The sequence below is a fragment of the Aedes albopictus genome, chromosome 3, assembly GCF_035046485.1.
Source record: "Aedes albopictus strain Foshan chromosome 3, AalbF5, whole genome shotgun sequence".
Classification (NCBI taxonomy): Eukaryota; Metazoa; Arthropoda; class Insecta; order Diptera; family Culicidae; genus Aedes; species Aedes albopictus.
In genome coordinates this window covers 348,805,084-348,827,298 of record NC_085138.1, presented here as the reverse complement: position 1 = coordinate 348,827,298, position 22,215 = coordinate 348,805,084, and the positions used below count along the sequence as shown (strand labels likewise).

General features: G+C 41.4%; 1 protein-coding gene across 2 annotated transcripts in view; it reads left to right on the top strand.

Annotated features, from left to right (window-relative positions):
- Positions 1-8,017: 8,017 nt before the first annotated feature.
- Positions 8,018-22,215, top strand: part of LOC109432643 (D-beta-hydroxybutyrate dehydrogenase, mitochondrial) — a 573,848-nt gene continuing 559,650 nt past the window's right edge. The window contains exon 1 of one of the 2 annotated variants that reach the window (XM_062855210.1): positions 8,018-8,126. The gene's annotated coding sequence lies outside the window, so the exon portion shown is untranslated. Of the gene's footprint in view, positions 8,138-22,215 lie in introns of both variants that reach the window. The other variant, XM_062855211.1, reaches the window with a different exon arrangement.

Sequence of the window (22,215 nt, the reverse complement as noted above, 5' to 3'; positions counted from 1 at the left end):
CCTACGGAAAATCCAACTATTTTCCACCCATGCTTATAAAATCACCCCGATTTTACAAATTGCATCAGGAGAACTCATTCAGTTCTCGCTTTTTTTTTACTCTGGGGAAATCCTGCAGATTTCCGCCACCGCCACGAGAACCGCTTTGATTCTCTCGAACTTTGCCCCCAGGAGAATTCTTTCAATTCTCGCAATTTGTTTACCAGGGGAAATCCTGAAGATTTCCGCCAACTCCATGGGAATCACTCCGATTCCCGCAAAGTTCGACCCCACGGAGGATTCTTCTCAATTCTCGCGTCTGAAAAGACTTCACTTCTGTCCCTCCATTTCAACGGAGAATCAATCGAAATTCTCGCATCTAACGCCATTGTGTTTCTACCAATTTCACCTTTTTGTGAACCCGATCGCCCAGATTAGTTTCTGCCGGCGGTGCATCGAACATTTACCTCGTTTTGCTCCCTTTTTTTAATCCTCGTCGCCAGGTTGTAGGATTCCGTCCGTCCGTCTCCGTTGCTACACTCTAACTTGTTGTTGTTTTGGTCCCTCTCTCTCAGTTTATCGCGCGCGACCAAGGTCTATGCTACAAGAGGTATGCATTGTCAGGTGCGGATGTGAAACAGCTGAAGGTACAACTATAAAGGTACGAACTACACTGCTCAATGATTGTCATGTAAGTGTAATACACTACACAGGTCATGTTCCAGTGGGAGCGTTAAACCACAAAGAAGAAGAACTAAAATTTCTTCGGGAATTTCCGCTGAGTTTTCTTAAGCATTTTCAGTTGCAATTTCTCAACCAATTTCTCTTGGGAGTCCACCAAGAATGTTTGGAGGATTCCCAGCAGGAATTTTCTGAGGAACCCAAGCAAGACTTCATGGAAGATTCCTTGAAAAATTCTCGAAATAATCCTAGCAGAATTCCTCCCGGAATCTCAAGTGAGTTTTCAACAAGATTTACGGAGAAAATTCCGAGGAAATTTCAGGGATTTCTATTAAAACTCCACGATGATTTTTTTTTGTTGAGATACAGGCAATTTTCGCGATGAAACGTTATTCCAAGAATAAGAAAAAAACAGAAAAGAAAGAACAACATGGAAAAAACCAGGAGTCGTACAACAAGGAGCCAAACAAATCGTTTGATTCGAAGCTGCTACACACAATATGCAAATGTCGTTAAGCCTTCAAAAACCGAGTCTCGTCCCAAAAAGAAAACAATTTCAATATTTGCTATCGTGGCACCCCTCGGTGCAAACATCCTAATCAAATATAAAAACCAGATTAATCCACCTAGTGGTGATAGTGCCTTTCTCGTCGAATATGTACTCATCATCTTTCCGTCGACGCAATCAATCTTGCCTTAGAGTCAGTGATCAGCCCCAAATCTCTGTGCTTTGGTAACGGACGAGAAGGAGGAAATGCTCATAACGGCGATCTGGGACTGTACCACCTACGAATTTCTGAATCATGAGAATACTTTATTTAGAAATTCAAGGTCATCATCGAATTGGGGCACTTATTCCGACGTTATGTTCAACGTATGGGCAGAGCCGAAAGTATCAGACCTTTTAGTTGACTGCTTGACCACCTTCACTGGAGGCTGATTCATACCAAGATGACAATTAAATACTAGCCAGGATTTAACTTTTTCACAGATCACTTTAAAGTTTAATCTGCACACTTTATGCTATATTTTATTATCATTGGTTACAAGTTCCATGTAAAATTTGTAATGTAGTCATTTGAATTGCCAATGCTATATCACATTCAAATATAAACAACATTATGTACAGTGCTCGCCCTCCAGTCGCATCAAAATTTTGCGCAGTAATTTTGGACGCAAATAAAGATTTAAAAGAATGTTCGGGGCTGATGCGCTTAAATTTTAATTTTTCCATACAACTTTGACCCATCCTACTGTAAATTTACGTCTCAGGAATCAAAAATTGTGTGATTTAACGAGATCGCTTTAGTTTATTTTTAGGTTTTTGGTTCTCTTACACATATCCATCGCTTGCATTGATTTAGTTCACTTTCGTAATTCCGCTGAAGCACCCAACGCTGCTTCTGCAACACCACCGGTAGCCTCTTATTTGTATTGCTGACGAGACCCCCGGAAATGATTCCGGAACATTACCGGTATATTTAAATGTGGTCTGAGTTTATGAAAACTGTTAATCAGGTTACTCGGAATTAAAAACACTACCGGTGGTAACTTCTATGGACTGTGCCTATTTTCTTATTATCCATTAGAGTGGGTCATCGTTTATATGGAAGAATGAAAAATTCAATGGTATCCCATCAGATCAGAGCTTTTTTGATCTCATTTCAGGACCCAAATAAGTGTGCAAAATTAGGGCACGATCAGTTGTGTCTACGTTTTGCGCATCGCGTTTGAAGTTTGTATGGGGTTATATATGGGAAAACACACTTTTTTGCATTTCCCTCATAACAAGCTCGACTTTTTTCTAAAACCATGTATCCGATAAAGTAAAAACATAGCCTAGGGTGTCCTGAAAAACTTTGTCGAAGACCGCGAAGTGATCTGATGCTTATGAAAAAAGTTATAGCGTTGGCATTGCTTGGCGAAACAGAATGATTTTGTTGCTATTGTTATTCCTTTACATGTTAAAACATAAACACATGCATGTGGTTCGTTGGTTATAACTGTTTTCACAAGCATCGGATCGCTTTGCGGTCTTCAACAAAGTTTTTCAGAACATCCTAGGCTATCATTTTATAGAATTGGTTAAAAAGTTTCAGACAAACTTTTTCAACTTATGACAAAAATGCGAAAAAGTAGGTTTTTCCATACAAAATCCCATACAAAATTCAATTGCAATGCGCAAAGTGTAGACGCAACCGATCGTGCTCAAATTTTGCACAGATACTCAGGACCCGAAACGGAACCAAAAAAGCTTTGATCTGAGAAAACGGTTCCGATGACCCACACTATTATCCATGCATCAGGTTACTGACAAAAAAGCGATATGATGTACCGCAAGCATGGGTTTGATTCACTTTTATATATGTCCGTTTCCAGTGGGACACTCTTAACCGGTTCCGGAAAATTTACATGGTTCATTTTTACATTTGACCAATTCCGGCAGGACACCTGAAACCTGGTGGGCTGCAAAACGGTGAGTCGATAAGGAGAGCGTCTAACATAGCTCTGATCCTCACAAGTTCCTACCACATGCTTCCACGGGTCAAACGATGACAAAGACCGCCAGCTTAGAGTTGTGTGCTTAGCTGGTAGTGCAGCCTGGGCACTGTTGTCCTTCTGACTTCAGCTAGATTGAGGAGATACGACCCGAGCGTCTGTTCACCAAGGAGGTGCGGCTCAAACAGCGTCTGTTCTGGCATCCAGCGGCTGAGTAAGAAACGCTGCACCACGCCCAGCTAGATCCAAGGTGGTAGCCCCATCAGCGTGGTCGTCCTAGTGTTGGTTGGGACGTTAAACAGAACTGGCACGATGGCCCTCCGGCGAGATAGGAGTGTTGGCGTAGGCCCAATAAGCCACCCGTAAAAATCCCCATTGCGAGGACATAGGAGAAAATACGACTCGATACAATCGGCAAAGACCCACGCGACGAAATAAGGACTACGATTGGAAACTTGGAACATGGAATTGCAAGTCACTAGGTTTCGCAGGATGTGACAGGATAGTCTACGACGAACTACATCCCCGCAACTTCGACATCGTGGCGTTGCAGGAACTTTGTTGGACTGGACAGAAAGTGTGGAAAAGCGGGCATCGAGAGGCTACCTTCTACCAAAGCTGTTGCACCACCAATGAACTGGGAACAGGATTTATAGTGTTGGGCAAGATGCGACAACGTGTGATCGGGTGGCAGCCGATCAACGCAAGGATGTGCATGTTAAGAGTTAAGGGCCATTTCTTCAACTACAGCATCATCAACGTCCACTGCCCACACGAAGGGAGACCTGATGACGAGAAAGAAGCGTTCTACACGCAGTTAGAGCAAACATACGATGGTTGCTCGCCGCGTGACGTGAAAATCGTTGTCGGCGACATGAACGCGCAGGTAGGAAAGGAGGAAATGTACAGACCGGTAATCGGGCGAAACAGCCTGCACGCCGTATCGAATGATAATGGCCAGCGATGCGTAAACTTTGCAGCCTCCCGTGGTATGGTAGTCCGAAGCACCTTCTTCCCCCGCAAAGATATCCACAAAGCCACCTGGAGATCACCCGACCATCAAACAGAAAACCAAATCGACCACGTTCTAATCGACGGTAAATTCTTCTCGGATATAACCAATGTCCGCACATACCGCAGTGCGAATATAGATTCGGATCACTACTTAGTCGCTGTATGCATGCGCTCAAAACTTTCGACGGTTATCACCACGCGTCGAAGTCGAACGCCGCGACTCAACATCGAGCAGCTGCGTAACGTAGAAGTGGCTCAAGACTACGCGCAGCAGTTAGCAGTGGCCCTACCAACGGAAGAGCAGCTTGGCGCAGCTACACTTGAAGATGGCTGGAGGGACATACGATCCGCTATAGGTAGTACCTCGGCTACAGCACTAGGCTTCGCGACTCCGAATTACAGAAACGACAGGTACGACGGCGAATGTAAACAGTTGAAAAACGAGAAGAATGCAGCATGGGCGAGAATGCTGCAACACCGTACGAGAGCGAAAGAGGCACGTTACAAACAGGCGCGGAACAGGCAGAACTCAGTCTTCCGGATGAAGAAGCGCCAGCAGGAAGAACGAGATCGCGAAGCTATGGAAGAGCTGTACCGCGCTAAGGACACACGAAAGTTCTACGAGAAGCTGAACCGCTCGCGCAGAGGCTTCGTGCCACAAGCCGACATGTGCCGAGATAATTACGGGAATATTCTCACGAGCGAGCGTGAGGTGGTCGACAGGTGGCGGCAGCATTACGATGAGCACCTCAATGGCGACGTTTCAAGTACCGAAGGTGGCGTGGTAACAGATTTAGAAGTATGTGCACAGGACGAAAGCCTTCCGGCCCCTGACCTCCAAGAGATTGAGGAGGAGGTTGGCCGGTTTAAAAACAACAAAGCCGCTGGGGCAGATCAACTACCAAGCGAGCTTCTAAAATACGGTGGAGAAGCACTGGTGAGAGCACTACACTGGGTCGTTACCAAGATTTGGGAGGAGGAAGTATTACCGGAGGAATGGATGGAAGGTATCGTGTGTCCCATCTACAAAAAGGGCGACAAGTTGGATTGCGGGAACTATCGCGCGATCACACTACTGAGCGCTGCCTACAAGGTACTCTCCCAAATTTTATGCCGCCGTCTATCACCGATTGCAAGAGAGTTCGTGGGGCAATACCAGGCTGGGTTCATGGGTGAACGCGCTACAACGGATCAGATGTTCGCCATCCGCCAGGTGTTGCAGAAATGCCGCGAATACAACGTGCCCACACATCACTTGTTCATCGATTTCAAATCGGCGTATGATACAATCGATCGAGAACAACTATGTCAGATTATGCACGAATACGGATTCCCGGATAAACTGATACGATTGATCAAGGCGACGATGGATCGAGTGATGTGCGTAGTTCGAGTATCAGGGACACTCTCGAGTCCCTTCGAATCTCGCAGAGGGTTACGGCAAGGTGATGGTCTTTCGTGCTTGCTGTTCAACATTGCGTTAGAAGGTGTAATAAGGAGAGCGGGAATTAACACGAGTGGTACGATTTTCACGAAGTCCGTTCAGCTGCTTGGTTTCGTTGATGATATTGATATTATTGCTCGTAAATTTGAGACGATGGCGGAAACGTACATCCGACTAAAGAGTGCAGCCAGGCGAATCGGATTAGTCATTAATGTGTCGAAGACAAAGTACATGATGGCAAAGGGCTCCAGAGAGGAATCACCGCGCCCGCCACCCCGAATTCATATCGACGGTGATGAAATCGAGGCGGTTGAAGAATTCGTGTACTTGGGCTCACTGGTGACCGACGACAACGACACCAGCAGAGAAATTCAGAGGCGCATTGTGGCAGGAAATCGTGCCTACTTTGGACTCCGCAGAACTCTACGATCGAATAAAGTTCGCCGTAACACGAAGTTAACCATCTACAAAACGTTGATTAGACCGGTCGTCCTCTATGGGCACGAAACATGGACCCTACGTGCAGAGGACCAACGCGCCCTTGGAGTTTTCGAACGGAAGGTGTTGCGTACCATCTACGGCGGAGTGCAAGTGGAAGACGGGACTTGGAGAAGGCGAATGAACCACGAACTGCATCAGCTGCTGGGAGAACCAACCATCGTCCATACCGCGAAAATCGGGAGGCTACGGTGGGCGGGTCACGTCATCAGGATGTCGGATAGCAACCCGACTAAAATGGTTCTCGAGAGTCATCCGACCGGTACAAGAAGACGTGGAGCGCAGCGAGCTAGGTGGGTCGACCAAGTGGAGGACGATCTGCGGACCCTACGCAGAGTGCGGGACTGGAGACAAACTGCCATGGACCGAGTGGAATGGAGGAGGCTACTATGTACAGCAGAGGCCACCCCGGCCTTAGCCTGATTGATGGATGGATGGTACCTGAAACCTGGTTGTGGAACACTAGCGGTGGTCTCTTACGTAATCTCAGCTAATTTTCTTAATAACCGTTCATCAGCTTATCGAAAAAACCGCGATTTGATGAAGCGCATGCATGGAGTTTGGTTCCCTTTTACATTTGACCACATCCGGAAGGACACCAGGAACCGATTCCGGGACACTACTAGTTCTCCCAAGCATGATCTGAGATATTTTTTCTTTGTAACCGTTCATCAGGACACTTTTAATGCCATTTGATGTGTCGCGAATTTTTGTTTTTTTTTTGCATTCGGCCACTTTCAGCGAGACACCTCGAACCGATTCCGGAACACTATCAGTAGTTTCTAATGTGGGCTTTGCATATTTTTTTTGCTTATCGTACAAGTTATCGAAAAGGCTACGATTTGATGTGTCACATGTATGAATTAGGCCACTTCCGGCGGGACATCAGGAAATGGTTTCGGGATGCTACCGGTTCAGATATGATCCGAAACCGGTTCCGTAACACTACTGGTTCAAATATAGTGCACGACTATTTTCCTATTTACCGTTCATCAGGTTATAGAAAAAGCTGCGATTTGATGTGTCGCATGCATGTGTTTGGTTCACTTTTATATTTGGCCACATCCGGCGGGATACCCAGAACCGGTTCCGGAACACTACCAGATCAGATATGGTCAGAGACTATTTTCCTGTTTATCTCTCATCAGGTTACAGAAAAAGCGGTGATTATATGTATCGCATACATGGGTTTGTTTCACTTTTATATTTGGCCACTTCCGGCGGGACACCCGGAACCGGTTCCGGAACACTACCGGTTCAGATATAGTCTGCGACTATTTTCCTGCTTACCGTTCATCAGATAATCGAAAATGCCGTGGTTTGATGGGTCGCATGCATGGGTTTGTTGCAATTTCATATCTGGCCCTTTCCTGGGGTACCGGTCCGGAACACCTAAATGGCCATAACTCCGGAACGGCTGGACCGATTCAAACCATTTTCAATAGGAAACAATGGGACAATATTCCGCCTCGATTGAAACATAAAGCGTTGAAATCGGATGATATTTACTATCCAAAAGTGAGGTGACATTTTTGTACACATACACACATACACACGCACACACACACACACACACACACACACACATACATACATACACACACACAGACATCATCTCAACTCGTCGAGCTGAGTCGATTGGTATATAAGACTTGGTCCTCCGGGGGTTCTATCAAGTTTTCATTTTTGGAGTGAACATATAGCCTTTCGGTACACCTTGGTGTACGAGAAAGGCAAAAACGATGTCCATTTTCCGACCTTCCTGTCCTCGCTACCTTCCTCAGCTTTGTAGTTATTATGAACCAGCTGCAAACGAAATTTTCATCTCCTCCGTCGCGTCGGTCAGACTTGCATCACCGTCATCATCATCATCGTCATCATTTTCACAACCATAGCCGCCGGTCTTGGTGAAGTTCTCGATCTAGCAGCTCTCTAGTGCCAAAATTTTCCTCCCGCAGTGAGGATCGCGTACGTGCGTAAGTTCGATCCATTTCGACGCGTTTCGTGAGTGGTGCGAGAAAGGTATGTGAGTCTGCTGGATTTGCGTTGGTGCAATGCATGCGTATCAACTGCGTACGCATGATTATTCATTCGCACTCAAGCGGTCTGCGTTTATTGATCAGTTTTCGTCTATGAAGGATCGAGTCGATAGTTACGATCAGTGATAGGGGGTGATGAAAAAAGGAGTTTTGTTCAAGAATCACAGTTCTTTCAAAACTGAATGAAATTTACTTTGCATACAAATTCTTTGGACGATCAAATGTAGTGAAGAGCAGCAACCACGATGAAGAAAGTATTAAACGGTGAAAGCGAGAATAATTTACTGTCCGGTGCTGCAATTGGCAGGCGATTACAAACACCAATCGAAATGAAAGCAAACACACGACGAAAGTGACACATTGAAAGTGACATTTGAGAATTTATTGCTTCCTGCACATCCAATCAATGATGATGATTCGGTTCCACCTCCAATCGATACCCATTGCATGAATGAATGATGAATGTTTTTCCTGTGCGCGGGCTACTTGCGACGAGTTTTTGAATCTCTCTGGTGGAAAATTCATCTTCTTCCGAAAATAGAACTGTCCATAAAATCCACGAGCCGGTATTACGGCGGATGTTAGATAATATATGGTTAGATGGTCGGGCGAAAGCCGGTGATACCGCACGCGTCGTTGCGTTTTCGACGTCGTCGTCTCTGCTTGTTGTGTTTTTTTTTTTGGGAGATGCGTTATGCAACCTGAGAAGCTGTCAGCGCAGTGAGGGAGGCGCGCATGCGCTTTTTCGAGGTATTATGTTTCCAGTTCAAAACCGAATTAGCGACATTTTTTCTTTGACTTCCGCTGCTTTTGCCTTGCGTTAAACACAATGTCGGAAGTGGGGCGCAGTATTGTACACCTGGTGCGCTATACAGCGCCCCACTTCCGACATTGTGTTTAACGCAAGGCAAAAGCAGCGGAAGTCAAAGAAAAAATGTCGCTAATTCGGTTTTTAACTGGAAACATAATAAACACTGCTGCCCGCCACAGGGGAGTTGCGGGGCCATTTTCTTGGTTTAAATCACGGGTTCCCAACCGGTGGTCCGCAGCCAGTGCAGGGGGGCCGCGATGTTACCAAAAAAAATGTTGAACTTTCATACTATTCTGTGCCAATTATACAAATTTTAAATTTTGATTACCGCTACCCTTAAACGCCATAATTTGAGGCACAAATTTTCAGTATCAAACACCTTCAGAAGGAGAAAAATTTCGACTGCGCCGCTATTTTTCAGCTACGACTCAAATTGAATGTACATAACATCATTATTTACGAAATGTGACTGTCGAATAATAAAAAACGTATCAGCACAGATAACAGATGTTAAAGCTAGTACAAATTTTTCGCAGAATCCTGTGTAAATGTTCAAAACGATATACGTTGGCTCACTACCGCCATCTACTCAACTGATTGCGGCATTACATCTAACTTGAATGCAAGAATAGTTCAAAGTTCCAGTTTCATTCAAGATCGAATACAATCTTGAATGTAAAATTGCGTAGTGCATGCAATCTTGAAAGCGATCACTGACTATCGATCACTGCGCCATCTCTAAATGATTGCCACATCAGTTTCAGCTGCTCGTTACATACAAAATGGCTGTTGAGCATTTTTACACACATTGCCAATATAAGCATAAACGTCTGTTATCTGTGGTATCAGTGATCGTCGAAAATCCCTCCCACCGTAAATTTTTGGCTACGCCAGTGAACCCAAAAAACTCGGATTCGTTCATTTTTTCATATTTTTTTCTAAAAATTTTCATTGAGTCGCAGATGTTTTGAGAATTCTTAAAGGGGGTCGCCACCTCAAAAAGGTTGGGAACCCCTGGTTTAAATTAATATTCATGATCCTTTATGCATAACCCTCGAGCGATCGTGCTGTTGTATTTTGTGCAACACATTGAAAAAATCTCGTATTTTTGTACTCAGCATTAGCATGGCAACCCCCGCCAGGCCAACCGCGCGACTGACGGAAGGTTGAACGTGGCACAATAAAAAGATGTTTCATTTTTCGAAAAATCATACGAATTTAAGTTGACATGGTGCATCAATTAACTTTCTTATGGATCATATCAACTTTTTCCTTTTCAGTGACTGTTTGCCTCGCGATTTTGCAGTTTTATTACTTCACAATTACACATTTGAAAAAGTATCATGACACTTACCATAAGTGAGCCTATAAGATGATACATTTCCACACGAACATTTTATATTGCCAGCAATTCAGCATTTCACGAGCGCTAATGGCCGCCACAATGTGGCTCACTTTCTGGTAGGGATCAGTCGATTTGACGTTTTGCTTGTGTCGTTTGACAGCTGATCGATAAGATTAAAAATCAATCTTATCGACCAGCTGTCAGACGACACAAGCCAAACGTCAAAACGGCTGCTCTCTACTTTTTTTTTAACTAGTTTTAGGTTTATTAAAGTACAAGTTTGTAAAAAAATACAATTCCAGCTTAAAATTATTAACATTAATATTCTCTATTGAAGTATGACATATGAAATAAACAAATTTAGCAAATAGTTTTTGATTTTGAGTGTGTCTCTGGATGGTATGCCTCTTAATTCAGGGAAAAGAAAGTAGTTATGATTTTTATTTCGAAGAGAAAGTGAACAAAATTCTGGCGGCCATTAGCGCTCGTAAAATGCTGGATACAGTCAACATGGCTGCCGAGGCCACTGGCGTAGCAACGGAGGGGGTTTTAGGGTTAAAACCCCCCCAGAGCCAAAATTTCTGGAACAAATTTCCAGTATAAAACGTTGTATGATGAAATTTTTTTTCGGCTGCGCCGCTATTTTTAACCTACGGCTCAAATTCATGGTATATATTTACGAGATGTGAGTGTCAAATAAAAAACCCTAGATAATCCACCTAGCGGTGCTGGCGCCTTTCTCGTGCCTTCGAAAACCCATTTCAACAAAAATCAAGTGACACGTTGATGAATACAGTTTCTTACCGATTTTGGCAACACGAGGTAAATTTTACGTTGCCAAAATGGGGTGTTGCCAAAATCGGTCAAAAAATGTGATTTTACAACTTTTATGCGTTATTTTGACTTATATTATCAATATGGACTATTCACAAGTCACAAAACGCTCCCCTTAGGTGACGTTAATAAATTACGTCATGATTTTTAAAATTGTCGTTTTTGAAAACTTAATGAATTTATATTTTTTTAATAGAGGTAAAGCTAAAAACATGTATTTAAGATAATTTTGCGATAAAAAAAATTGTCAAAAATTTGTGTTGCCAGAATCGATAAAAAAAAATGTTGCCAAAAACGGGTGTTGCACTGTATAGCACTTTCATATGTTTAACAAAAATCCATTTTATGGCACCAGAAATCATATCGTTTACCTATATGGCTTTTGATGTTTGAGTCTCAAAATCTTAAGAAAAAGCCGCTATCTTGAATTTTGAGCCGAAATCTTGGATTTTGGACCACCATCTTGGATATTCCGGTCGCCATTTTTGGACTCCGGACATCTTCCCCATACCAAATATATCCATATTGCATGGTTTTAGGGCCTAAAACACCATTGAACAGCCGTCATCTTGAATTTTGAGCTGCCATCTTGGATATACTGGTCGTAATTTTCGGGGTCCAGACATCCTCCTCATATCAAATATACCCATATTGCATGGTTTTGGAGCTGAAAACTACATGAAATAGCCGTAATCCTCAATTTGGAGCCATTTTGGATTTAAGACCGCCATCTTGAATATTTTGGTCGTCAGTTTTGGACTCCGGATATCTTCCCCATACCAATATACCCTACCCATATTTCATGGTTTTAGGGCCTTAAACTCCATTGAACAACCGCCATCTTGAATTTTGAACCGCCATCTTGGATATTTTGGTCGCCACTGTTGGACTCCCAACATCTTCCTCATATCAAATATACCCACATTGCATTGTTTTAGGGCCAAGAACTACATTAAATAGCCGCCATCTTGAATTTTTGACTGCCATCTTAGATATTCTGGTCGCCATGTTTGGACTCTGAACATCTTCCCCATTCCAAATATACCCATGTTGCATGGGTTTAGGGCCTTAAACTCCATTAAACAACCGCCATCTTGAATGTTGAGCCGCCATTTTGGATTTTAGACTGCCATTTTGGATATTCTGACCGCTATTTATGAACACCGGACATCTTCCCCATACCAAATATACCCATATTGCACGGTTTTAGGGCGTAAAACTCCAATAAAATGCCATCATCTAGAATTTTGAGCCGCCATCTTGGATTTTAGACCGCCATCTTGGATATTCTGACTGCCATTTTTGGACTCCGGACATCTTCCCCATACCAAATATATCCGTATTGCATTTTTTAGGGCATAAATCTGCATTAAATAGCCGCCATCTTGGATATTCTGACTGCCATTTTCGGACTCCGGACATCTTCCCCATACCAAATATACCCATATTGCATGATTTTAGGGTCATAAACTATATAAAATAGCCGCCATCTTGAATGTGGAGCCGTCATCTTGAATCGGAGCCGCCATCTTGGACATTCTGGTCTTCATTTTGGACTCCAAACATCCTCCCCACACCGCTATTTTTGAATTCCGGACACCTTCCCCCACCAAATATACCCATATTGCATGGTTTTAGGGTCATAAACTCCATTAAACAACCGACATCTTGAATTTGGAGCCGCCATCTTGGATTTTGAACCGCCGTCTTGGATATTCTGACCGCTATTTTTGGACTCCGGAACTCTTCCCCATACCAAATATATCCATATTGCATGGTTTAGGGCCTAAAACTCCTTTACACGCCGCCATCTTGAATTTTGAGCCGCCATCTTAGATTTTAGACCGCCATCTTAGATATTCTGGTCGCCATGTTTGGACCACGGACATCTTCTCCATACCAAATATACTAATATTGCACATCTTCTCCACACCAAATATGCCCATATTGCATGGTTTGGGGCCTAAAACTCCATTAAACAACAGCCATCTTAAATTTGGAACCGCCATCTTGGATACTTGGCCGCCATCTTGGATATTCTGGTGGCCATTTTTGAGTACCGCGCATCTTCCTCATACTAAATATATCAATATTGCATGGTTTTAGGACCAACATTTTCAACCGCCATCTTGGATTTTAGACAGCCATCTTGGATATTCTGGTCGCCATCTTGAATATTGGGCCGATATTGGGGATTTTCTGGTCTCCAGTATTAATTTCCGCACAAAATTCGTCAACTATGCTAAAGGTTACAAAAATCGGCGCAGCTTGATGTGTCGCATGATGGGGCTTGGTTCAGTTTTATATATGACCAGTTCCGGTGCTGGTCCGGATCACTAAAATGGCCATAACTCCGGTACGCCTTGACCGATCCGAACCATTTTCAATAGCAAACAATGCGGTAAAATTCCGGTTCGATTCGTGCTAAAATCCATAAAATCGGTCAATGGGAAGTGCCTTAAAAGTGAGTGACCTTTTTGTACACAGACATACATACACACATACACACATACGCACATACACACATACAGACATCATCTCAATTCGTCGAACTGAGTTGATTGGTGTATGTGACTTGACCCTCCGAGCCTTCTATCGAAAATTCGTTTTTTGAGTGAACATATAGCCTTTTAGTACACTTTGGTGTACGAGAAAGGCAAAAAGGTATTATTGAACATCGAAAACCCCTCCCAGAGCAAATTTCTGGCTACGCCACTGGCCGAGGCTGATGATGATATGCTACTCAGCCTCAAGACGTTCTTGAATTACTTTTTAAATGAGGAAAGTGTGTGCGTGTTTTCACCTACTTTGGAAAACTATCTTCAAAATATCTCTTAAGATGTATTTCGTGGTCCTGTCAGTTAGCGGCGTCAATTTTTTAACCCTCCAACGCCCAAAAAGGAATTACTGGAGATAACAGATTTTTTTTGAGCGGGAGGTGAATTGTACAATAGAAATGTTCATTTCACCGATCCGGTTCATTTTACTGGTTCACTTTTGAACCGGTAAAAATATTTTATTGTCCCGATTGAGAATCGTTCAATTGTTTTAATTTATTTTCATGAGAAATTAAACCTTGATAGCCATTGGACTTTCAAAATTTATTTTGATGAGCGATTAAACATAGGACCAAAATAAATGATAAGGAAATAATTATTTTTAAGAATATTGAATCAACGAGACTAGATGATTTTGCAAACTGACTGGTAAAATCAAACTAGTTATGAATCGGTTAAAATATAATATTGCCTAGTTAAAGAAACGTTGAAGTTCTCTAATGTTTCTTTTAATTGATCATACGACTAAACTAAATGATCGAAAGAATCACCAATACACGTTTGAACCAACTTAAGCAATTTCGTACCTGTACTTATTTATTTATTTCGGGAACATAACGTAGACTGCATTTTCACTTATAACTACAGTATCTATATGTATATAAAAATGTGTTTGAATTCCCTTTGAGGCAACAATACTAACGAACGGATGAACCGATCAACATGACTCTTGTACGGTTCGATTCGTATTCATGGTGGCTGTGTTTATAAGTGGAAAAAGTTACGAAAATCAACTAAAAAGTAAGAAAATTGATAAGGTATTGATTTTTTATATGAACTAGGAAGAAAATCAACACGATCGAAATAAAACCAATCTAGAATGCAGTGCAGCAATGACCTCAACAGTTGTCAACTATCGCATCTTGGCAAGACAAAGTTTGCCGGGACAGCTAGTTGGACAATAAAAATGCAAAAAATCCGTTTTCCCATACAAACTACATAGTCAACTTCAGATTGGTGTCAGGCCATTCGGCCGAAGGTCATTAGGCCGAAGGTCATTAGGCCGAAGGTCATTAGGCCGAATGGTCATTAGGCCGAATGGTCATTAGGCCGAATGGTCATTAGGCCGAATGGTCATTAGGCCGAATGGTCATTAGGCCGAATGGTCATCAGGCCAAATTGGGTCTTCTTCTTGCCGTTACGTCCCCACTGAGACAAAGCCTGCTTCTCAGCTTAGTGTTCTATGAACACTTCCACAGTTATTAACTGAGAGCTTCCTCGGCAAATGACCATTTTGCATGTGTATATCGTGTGACAGGCACGAAGATACTTTATTGATGCTGAATCTACTGATATTTTACCCATGAATTTTTCCTTCTTTTAAACATAGGCTGTTCTTTCTAGTATCATTGCTAAAATAGTTTTTGGCGCAGAAACTGCTGATATTCAATTCATAAATTTTTCCTTCTTTAAAACATAGGCTATTCTTTCTAGTTTCATTGTTAAAGTAGTTTTCGGCAAAACATTTTTGGAAAAAGTAAAAACAACAGATCTCTTTACAGGCTCATAACGGCTGATTTTCAATTCGTCCTGATGATCATTCGGCCTAATGACCATTCGGCCTAGTGACCATTCGGCCTAATGACCATTCGGCCTAATGACCTTCGGCCTAATGGCCTTCGGCCTAATGACCTTCGGCCTAATGACCCAGCATCCTTCAGATTACCATATCTCAATTATTTCTCAACTAATTATTTTTATTTTTCTGTGACGAACTACAAAACATTTAAGTTTTCAAAAACTATTGAAATAGTTTGGTAATAACTATATATACAAAAACTACAGATAGGTTGAAATTTGACAATTAAAATGCACCAATACAAAAAATTTTACTTCTTAACATTATGGTGTCTTTGCAATGTTTGTTTCTTGTGTGATGACGAATAAATTTACTAAAAAAAACAACAAATATCACGCATAAGATATTTCGCTTATGCGATTGGTTATAACCGTTGGTGTGTATTTTGAATTTTATTATTTTCATATTTAGACTTGAGCTAGGGGAAATTACCTATTCTCGGCCGTTTTGTTCTCTTCGTCTTGAGGGGTTTTATGAACCCTATTGAACTCAGAGTTTGCCTCAAATCCTTCCCAAATATGCTGAATGATATGGCCAAGTTTCAGGCAATTTGGTCTACAAAAACCCCCCATGACGAAGAGAACAAACCTGCCGATAATACTCAATGTCACCCTAGTTAAATTTTTATCCGGTAAGTTACATCGTTTTTGAAGGAAGCACGACACTAGACAATGGACATCATGCAACGCCCAGTGGCTGAAAACTTTTCCTGCCGCTGTGGCGGGAATCGAAACCGCGCTCATCAGCACGATGCGGCTAAATGCTTTGGAATTGCACAAAAAGTTACTGATAATTTTCAAGAATTTTCCAATACGGCTATCTGATCAATTATGTACCCACCATAATGTGGCTGCAAACTACAACAGTTTTTACGAACTGACCCCTTTCACAGATATTCCGGATCTTCCGGTGAACCATCCAGGGGTGTTTCTCTTGTCGTAAATGACCATTCCATGCAAACTTCAAGCTCGTTGAGTGCCCCTTTATACTTTATCGATTTCGCTCATATTTTGAACGTAGCTTCTAGGAATCCAAAACAACTGATTTAGGAGGTCAGAATTGGCATTTTTCAAACTTTTTGTTTTTTAATATGTAAGTGGGCAGTATAGACGGTACAAAGTCTCGCCATAAGAGGAGGAGAAATATGTAAGTGTTGGCCACCCTACCCACTGGGTAGGGTGGCCAACACTTACATATTTCTCCTCCTCTTGGGTAGTACCCAGTCAACCAGTGATCGTATAAGTTGTTAAAGTGGAGGCGATATGTGTACATTAAAATTCTTATGTAAGGTCGGCAAAATCTCCCCTCGCAGCCACGTTAGAACGAGTTTTGTTAAGTGTTCATTCGTTATGATGATCGACCAGCAACTTCTCCAGAGATCACAGCAGGGATTCTCTTTGTATTTCTCAAAAACGACATCACCGATTGTGCTACAAATTTTAATAGAAACTTTTCCAAAATTGTCAGCTTTAAATTCTATTTTGCAGTTTCTCTATGTACTTTGTTATGAATTTCCACTAAATCAGAGATCCAATGCATTTTTTATTTAGATAAATTTCTTTTGAATCTATGACAAAAGGTCGAAAGACATAAGGTCGAAGGACAAAAGGTCGAAGGGCAAAAGGTCGAATGGACAAAAGGTCGAATGGGACAAAAGGTCGTGTTACGCGAGAATCGTCTTGCGAACCCCTGTACATTTGTCGGATTAAAGTAAATGTGTGTTTGTCTGACTCAGACAGTCTGAGACCTATCAAGCTCCCGTGTTATCAATAACCAAAACAAAATGAAAACAAGTGATAGCACGGGCGCATCGAAACCAACTTTCTGTTTCGATGTGAAAATCACTGAAGTTGTGAGTATTTTTATATTGTATTATGTTGTATTTTATAATAGAACAATAAACTATTGCAGCTTTGTAGCATGTGACAACTGACCAAGTCGAGTGTTGTTATTTGTCCTGCTGAAAGATCAGTGCCCACCGCGATTGTTTTCAACAGGTCGAATGGGACCAAAGATCGAATGGAACAAAATGTCGAATGGACAAAAGGTCGAATGGACAAAAGGTCGAAAAGGGCAAAAAGGTTAATTAGACTAAAGACAAATTGGAAGACATGAAAAAGTGATAAGAATTCGACAGAAAAACCGTCGTTTTAAAAAATAGAACCAGTGATACCAAAATTATTCAACAACTTCAAAACAATCAATACTGAAAGATAGGAAAGTGTCCACTAAAACATTCAATAGCTTATATGCAGCAATTTATTACCGCATTGCAATTCGAAATAGATGCCCATTCATCAAGGTTAAACATTGAAAAAATATTTTTTGAAAGAACAGCCTATGGGTTGAAGAAGGATAAATTATAGATCGGAATATTGTCACTTGAAACTCCAATCATTACAGCGATTAAATAAAGCCAAACAGTCTATAAATTAGAAATGGACAAATCTCTGGGTATTAGAGGGGTGATCCATGAAGTACGTCACTATTATGGGGGAAGGAGGGTTTGCAAAAGTGTAACAAGCAATATATTTAGTATAGGATAGAGGGAGGGTGATCGAAAATTATCAATTTTTGGCGTAACGCCTGGACGAACAAACAAAATGAAATTGTTTACTTTTACCTAGACTTATACAGTACATTTTATTAGGATCTACCTTGGGATCTACCTATCAATCCAAGAGGGAATGATCACTAAGCACAAGTAGTCAATGAATATTTCTGCAGTACAGTTAGAAAGAAAGCTATTGAAAAGAAGAAGCTCTGATTGAAAAATAAGCCCCTAAGGAGTCAATAATTTTTTGAATAACAAAAGATGAAAGAACAGCCTATCAATTCAAGAAGGAAAAATTCCTGAACAAAAAATTAAACTAAATTGCCATTAAATAAATACTACATTAACACAACCTGAAAGAACAGCCTATAAACAAGGAAAAATTTGCTATAGAAATGTTAGTGGCCGAAATGCATATGATTTCTATAACAGCACTACAATGTTTCGCTCAATTAGCGGCAACAAAAACTTCTCAAACATTGTTGTCTTATAAGCGAGACATACCAGCTGATAAATTGGCCTACTAAAATTTTTAACTCGTCCCTTTGTCCCATTCGACCTTTTGTCCATTCGACCTTTTGTCCATTCGACCTTTTGTCCATTCCACCCTTTGTCCATTCGACCTTTTGTCCATTCGACCTTCTATCCATTCGACCATTTGTCCTTCGACCTTCTGTCCCAAAGCCATCCGACCCTGCTTATCATCATAAGACAGGGGCTCTCAAACTTTTCTAGCTTGCGACCCACTTTGGATTTTAGTAGAATTTGGCGACTCACCAGTAAGATTTTCCACAAGAAAAAGACAAAATTGGGTTGGGACAGTTTTTAAAACTAATTGTATCGCTTTCGTTGTTTTTGTGCCGAAAGCGTTCAAGACATTCCAAGCTTTTTTTAATTTACAGTGTTGTTTTCGTTATCTGAAAATAGTCAAAATAAGGTTAAAATGCCAACTAAATTTGCTTCCGTAAACCTTGTGTCCTAAGAAATTGAGATAAGTTAGTACGTTTCTCATAAAAGTTGAACCATTCCGGGTTCATGTAATATACGGAACTCCACAGAATTTTAAGAATTTTGTTACACATTTTAGGAATCAAGAAAACATTAAATTTCCTAAACGTCTTTGAATTTTATTTCAAATGCAGACACAATGCGTTGTCACTTAAAATCACGTGTTTTTATCGTGTTTTCTCGTGTATAACTTTTGAGTACATTGATCAGATTGGGCAGTTAATGCGACGCCATATTTATGGTGAGAATTTTAAGAATTATAGTACTGCTGGATAATCAGATAAGTCCTTCTAAACATTTAAATCTTCAGTTTTAATCCTTCATACACATTTATTTTACTTATTCCATAGGAGTCACTTAGGTTCTGATTTTGGAAAAAAAAGTTTAAATTCAGTAATATTTTATTCAAAGTTAAGCTTTACCGAAGTTCTTAAAAATATACATATGCTTCGGTGGGCATAACCGTTCGATGGTTTGTTATCGAAATTCAGTAATTTTCTGCTTGATTTTTGATATCTCGATTCAAGCACTAATCCAACTTAAACTCATTTTTCAGAACAGACAATTTGAAGAAGTTCTTAAGTTTACTGGAGTCCTAAACATCCTGATAATAAATTTCATCGTTCTAGAATCGATTCTAGAATGAAGAATAGCTACACTGTTCTGTATGCTTCGGACTATAACTCATAATACAGACGTTTGGGAAAATTAATGGGAAAACTAAGAGTTTTTGTTAGTTTCTCTGACACAAACTAAGAAAGTTAAGGTAGATATTTATTACAAATCTTCGTGACCCACTAAAAATCAGTCCGCGACCCATCAGTGGGTCGCGACCCATAGTTTGAGAAACGCTGTCATAAGATTTTCAATCTAGTAGTCAGTACCAAGCAATGACTGACACACAAATTTCCCAGTCCCGTCGTCTCGGTGTTTCCTGTTTGGTTCTCGGTTAGATTTGTAGTAGAATGCCCGCCAAAAGGATGTTATAAAATCAGACGAATCCACTCATTCACGAGTGGTAATAGCGGCGATGGGAACAATTAAGCAGTTGGCATTTTACGTATTTTGGAGACCGCAATCGGTTGGCGTTACTGAACGGACGGCGAATTAGGAATGCTGAAGAAATGTTTGCGATTTTTTTCAGAAAATACATCACGATTTCTGAGGCAATGCTGTCCGAAACTACTAGAACTTTATACAGAAATTTCAATGAATTTGTTGTCAAAAATTGTGACGGAAACCTGCCACAAACAACGTAAAAATTCAGTAAGAAACTCTTCAGCAATAGCTTGAAATAGGGTGGTTTTGGGTGTTTTTTTTCCATTTCGTTTATTTAAAGGCTCATACGTGCGTAGCACTTAACGGAGCCGAAAATCCAAATTACAAAGTTATAATTTTTAAATAACTAAAGAAGATTACTTTGAACTCTTTCTGGCTGTTTTCTTCGGACGCAGCAACTCCGTCGAACCAGTTGCAGCAAACTGCGCCCTCCGATCGCTTGCCTGTTGCTTAATTACAACTTCCTGGACCCTGGTGGCAAACCTGGTTAAGTCCGCTATCGCTCGCTCACGCCTTGCTCGTTTTTCGTCCTCCTCTGTCAGCTCAGCTGAATCCTGCTCTACAATATCGGTTACCGAAACATCATCCTCTATGACCTCGATGATATCCTGTTCCTCAACGATTGAATCCGCTTCATTCTCCAGAGTTGCAGGTCCACCTGCTACTATTCCAGCGTACGAAATGGGTTCCTTTTTCTTCTTATCGTTCCGCCTCCGATTTGTCCTCTCTGGGCATGAATCTTTTCGATGGCCCTCCTTTCCACACAAGAAGCACTTGCCTTTGAGACCATCGTGAAATATGCGTACTTTCCATTGTCCGATATCCATGGCTGCCGGAATATCAACCTGCATATCTGTGTATACACCTCTGATTCCGGAGAACAAATGATCGAGGCCCAGTCCCGCTGGAAATTTTTCCCGAATCATTTGACCAACTTTTCCAAAAGTACCGAGGGCAATCGACAAATCGTCATCCGAGACCTCCGGAGGGAGATCGAACACTCGCACGTATGTTACATTGCTTCCTGCAATGGATGCATGTACATCTACAGTTTTACCGTTCGAGTAACAAAATTTCAACGTTTCCGCATTCTCCTTCAGCGATTGTTCCATAGCTTCCACGGAAGCATACTTAATACAAATTACCCTAGTTTGAGGTAATTTGTAAATCACCTCCATCTGCATTGGGTCCGCCTTGAGCTGTTTTACAAATCCGGCAATTTCATCCCAGGATGGTTGAACGGTCCCTCTTGGGAATTGATATTGAATGGTATTGCATGGGATATCCATCGAATTTTGTGCAATAGAACCGACGAACAAAAGAACCACCGACGACGAGGCCAACAAAAGGCAATAAAACACCGCACACTTGATAGGCGCTCCGATACAGTTCTGCTGCGTCCGATGCAGGCAAGAGTAGAAAAACAACTGGTTTTGGGTGTTTTCAGCGGGTTTGCTCTCTTCGCCATGATGAGTTTGTGAAATCCGCCAATTGCTCCTAACAAATCACCCAGCATACTGTGCACTTTGAATGCACATCCGATTGCTTGGTGCGCCTAACCAGGCAGCAATTTGCTTGCTATATCGAAATTGCAACTGAAATAGTCACATATATATAGCTCCAAGAAAATCGTATTCAATGCAGAAACAGGCATATACATACTAAAGTGGAGGCCATATCGAAACATATATACGAAAACTGCGATCATATCCAACATGATTTACGATTTCTCTGAAAATTTCTACGATTTCGCCGATATTTTCCGTCTAAATATACGATTATGCATGATCTTATTACGATTAAGTGTTCCGATATACGACTCAAGATTTTTAAATAAAAAAACCAATTGGTGTTCAGTGGGAATTGAACGTACGTCCTTTGATTGAGAAATGCGCGTTATCTCTATTGGCTATATTGCCAAGATGGAAGTAGAGAGTTCAAAATGAATGGGATGAAATGAATAAAAATTAGCATGATTACGGTGCGAGACTTGTGGTGGGAGAGTTGTTGTTGTTGTGCATTGAGTGGCACCAA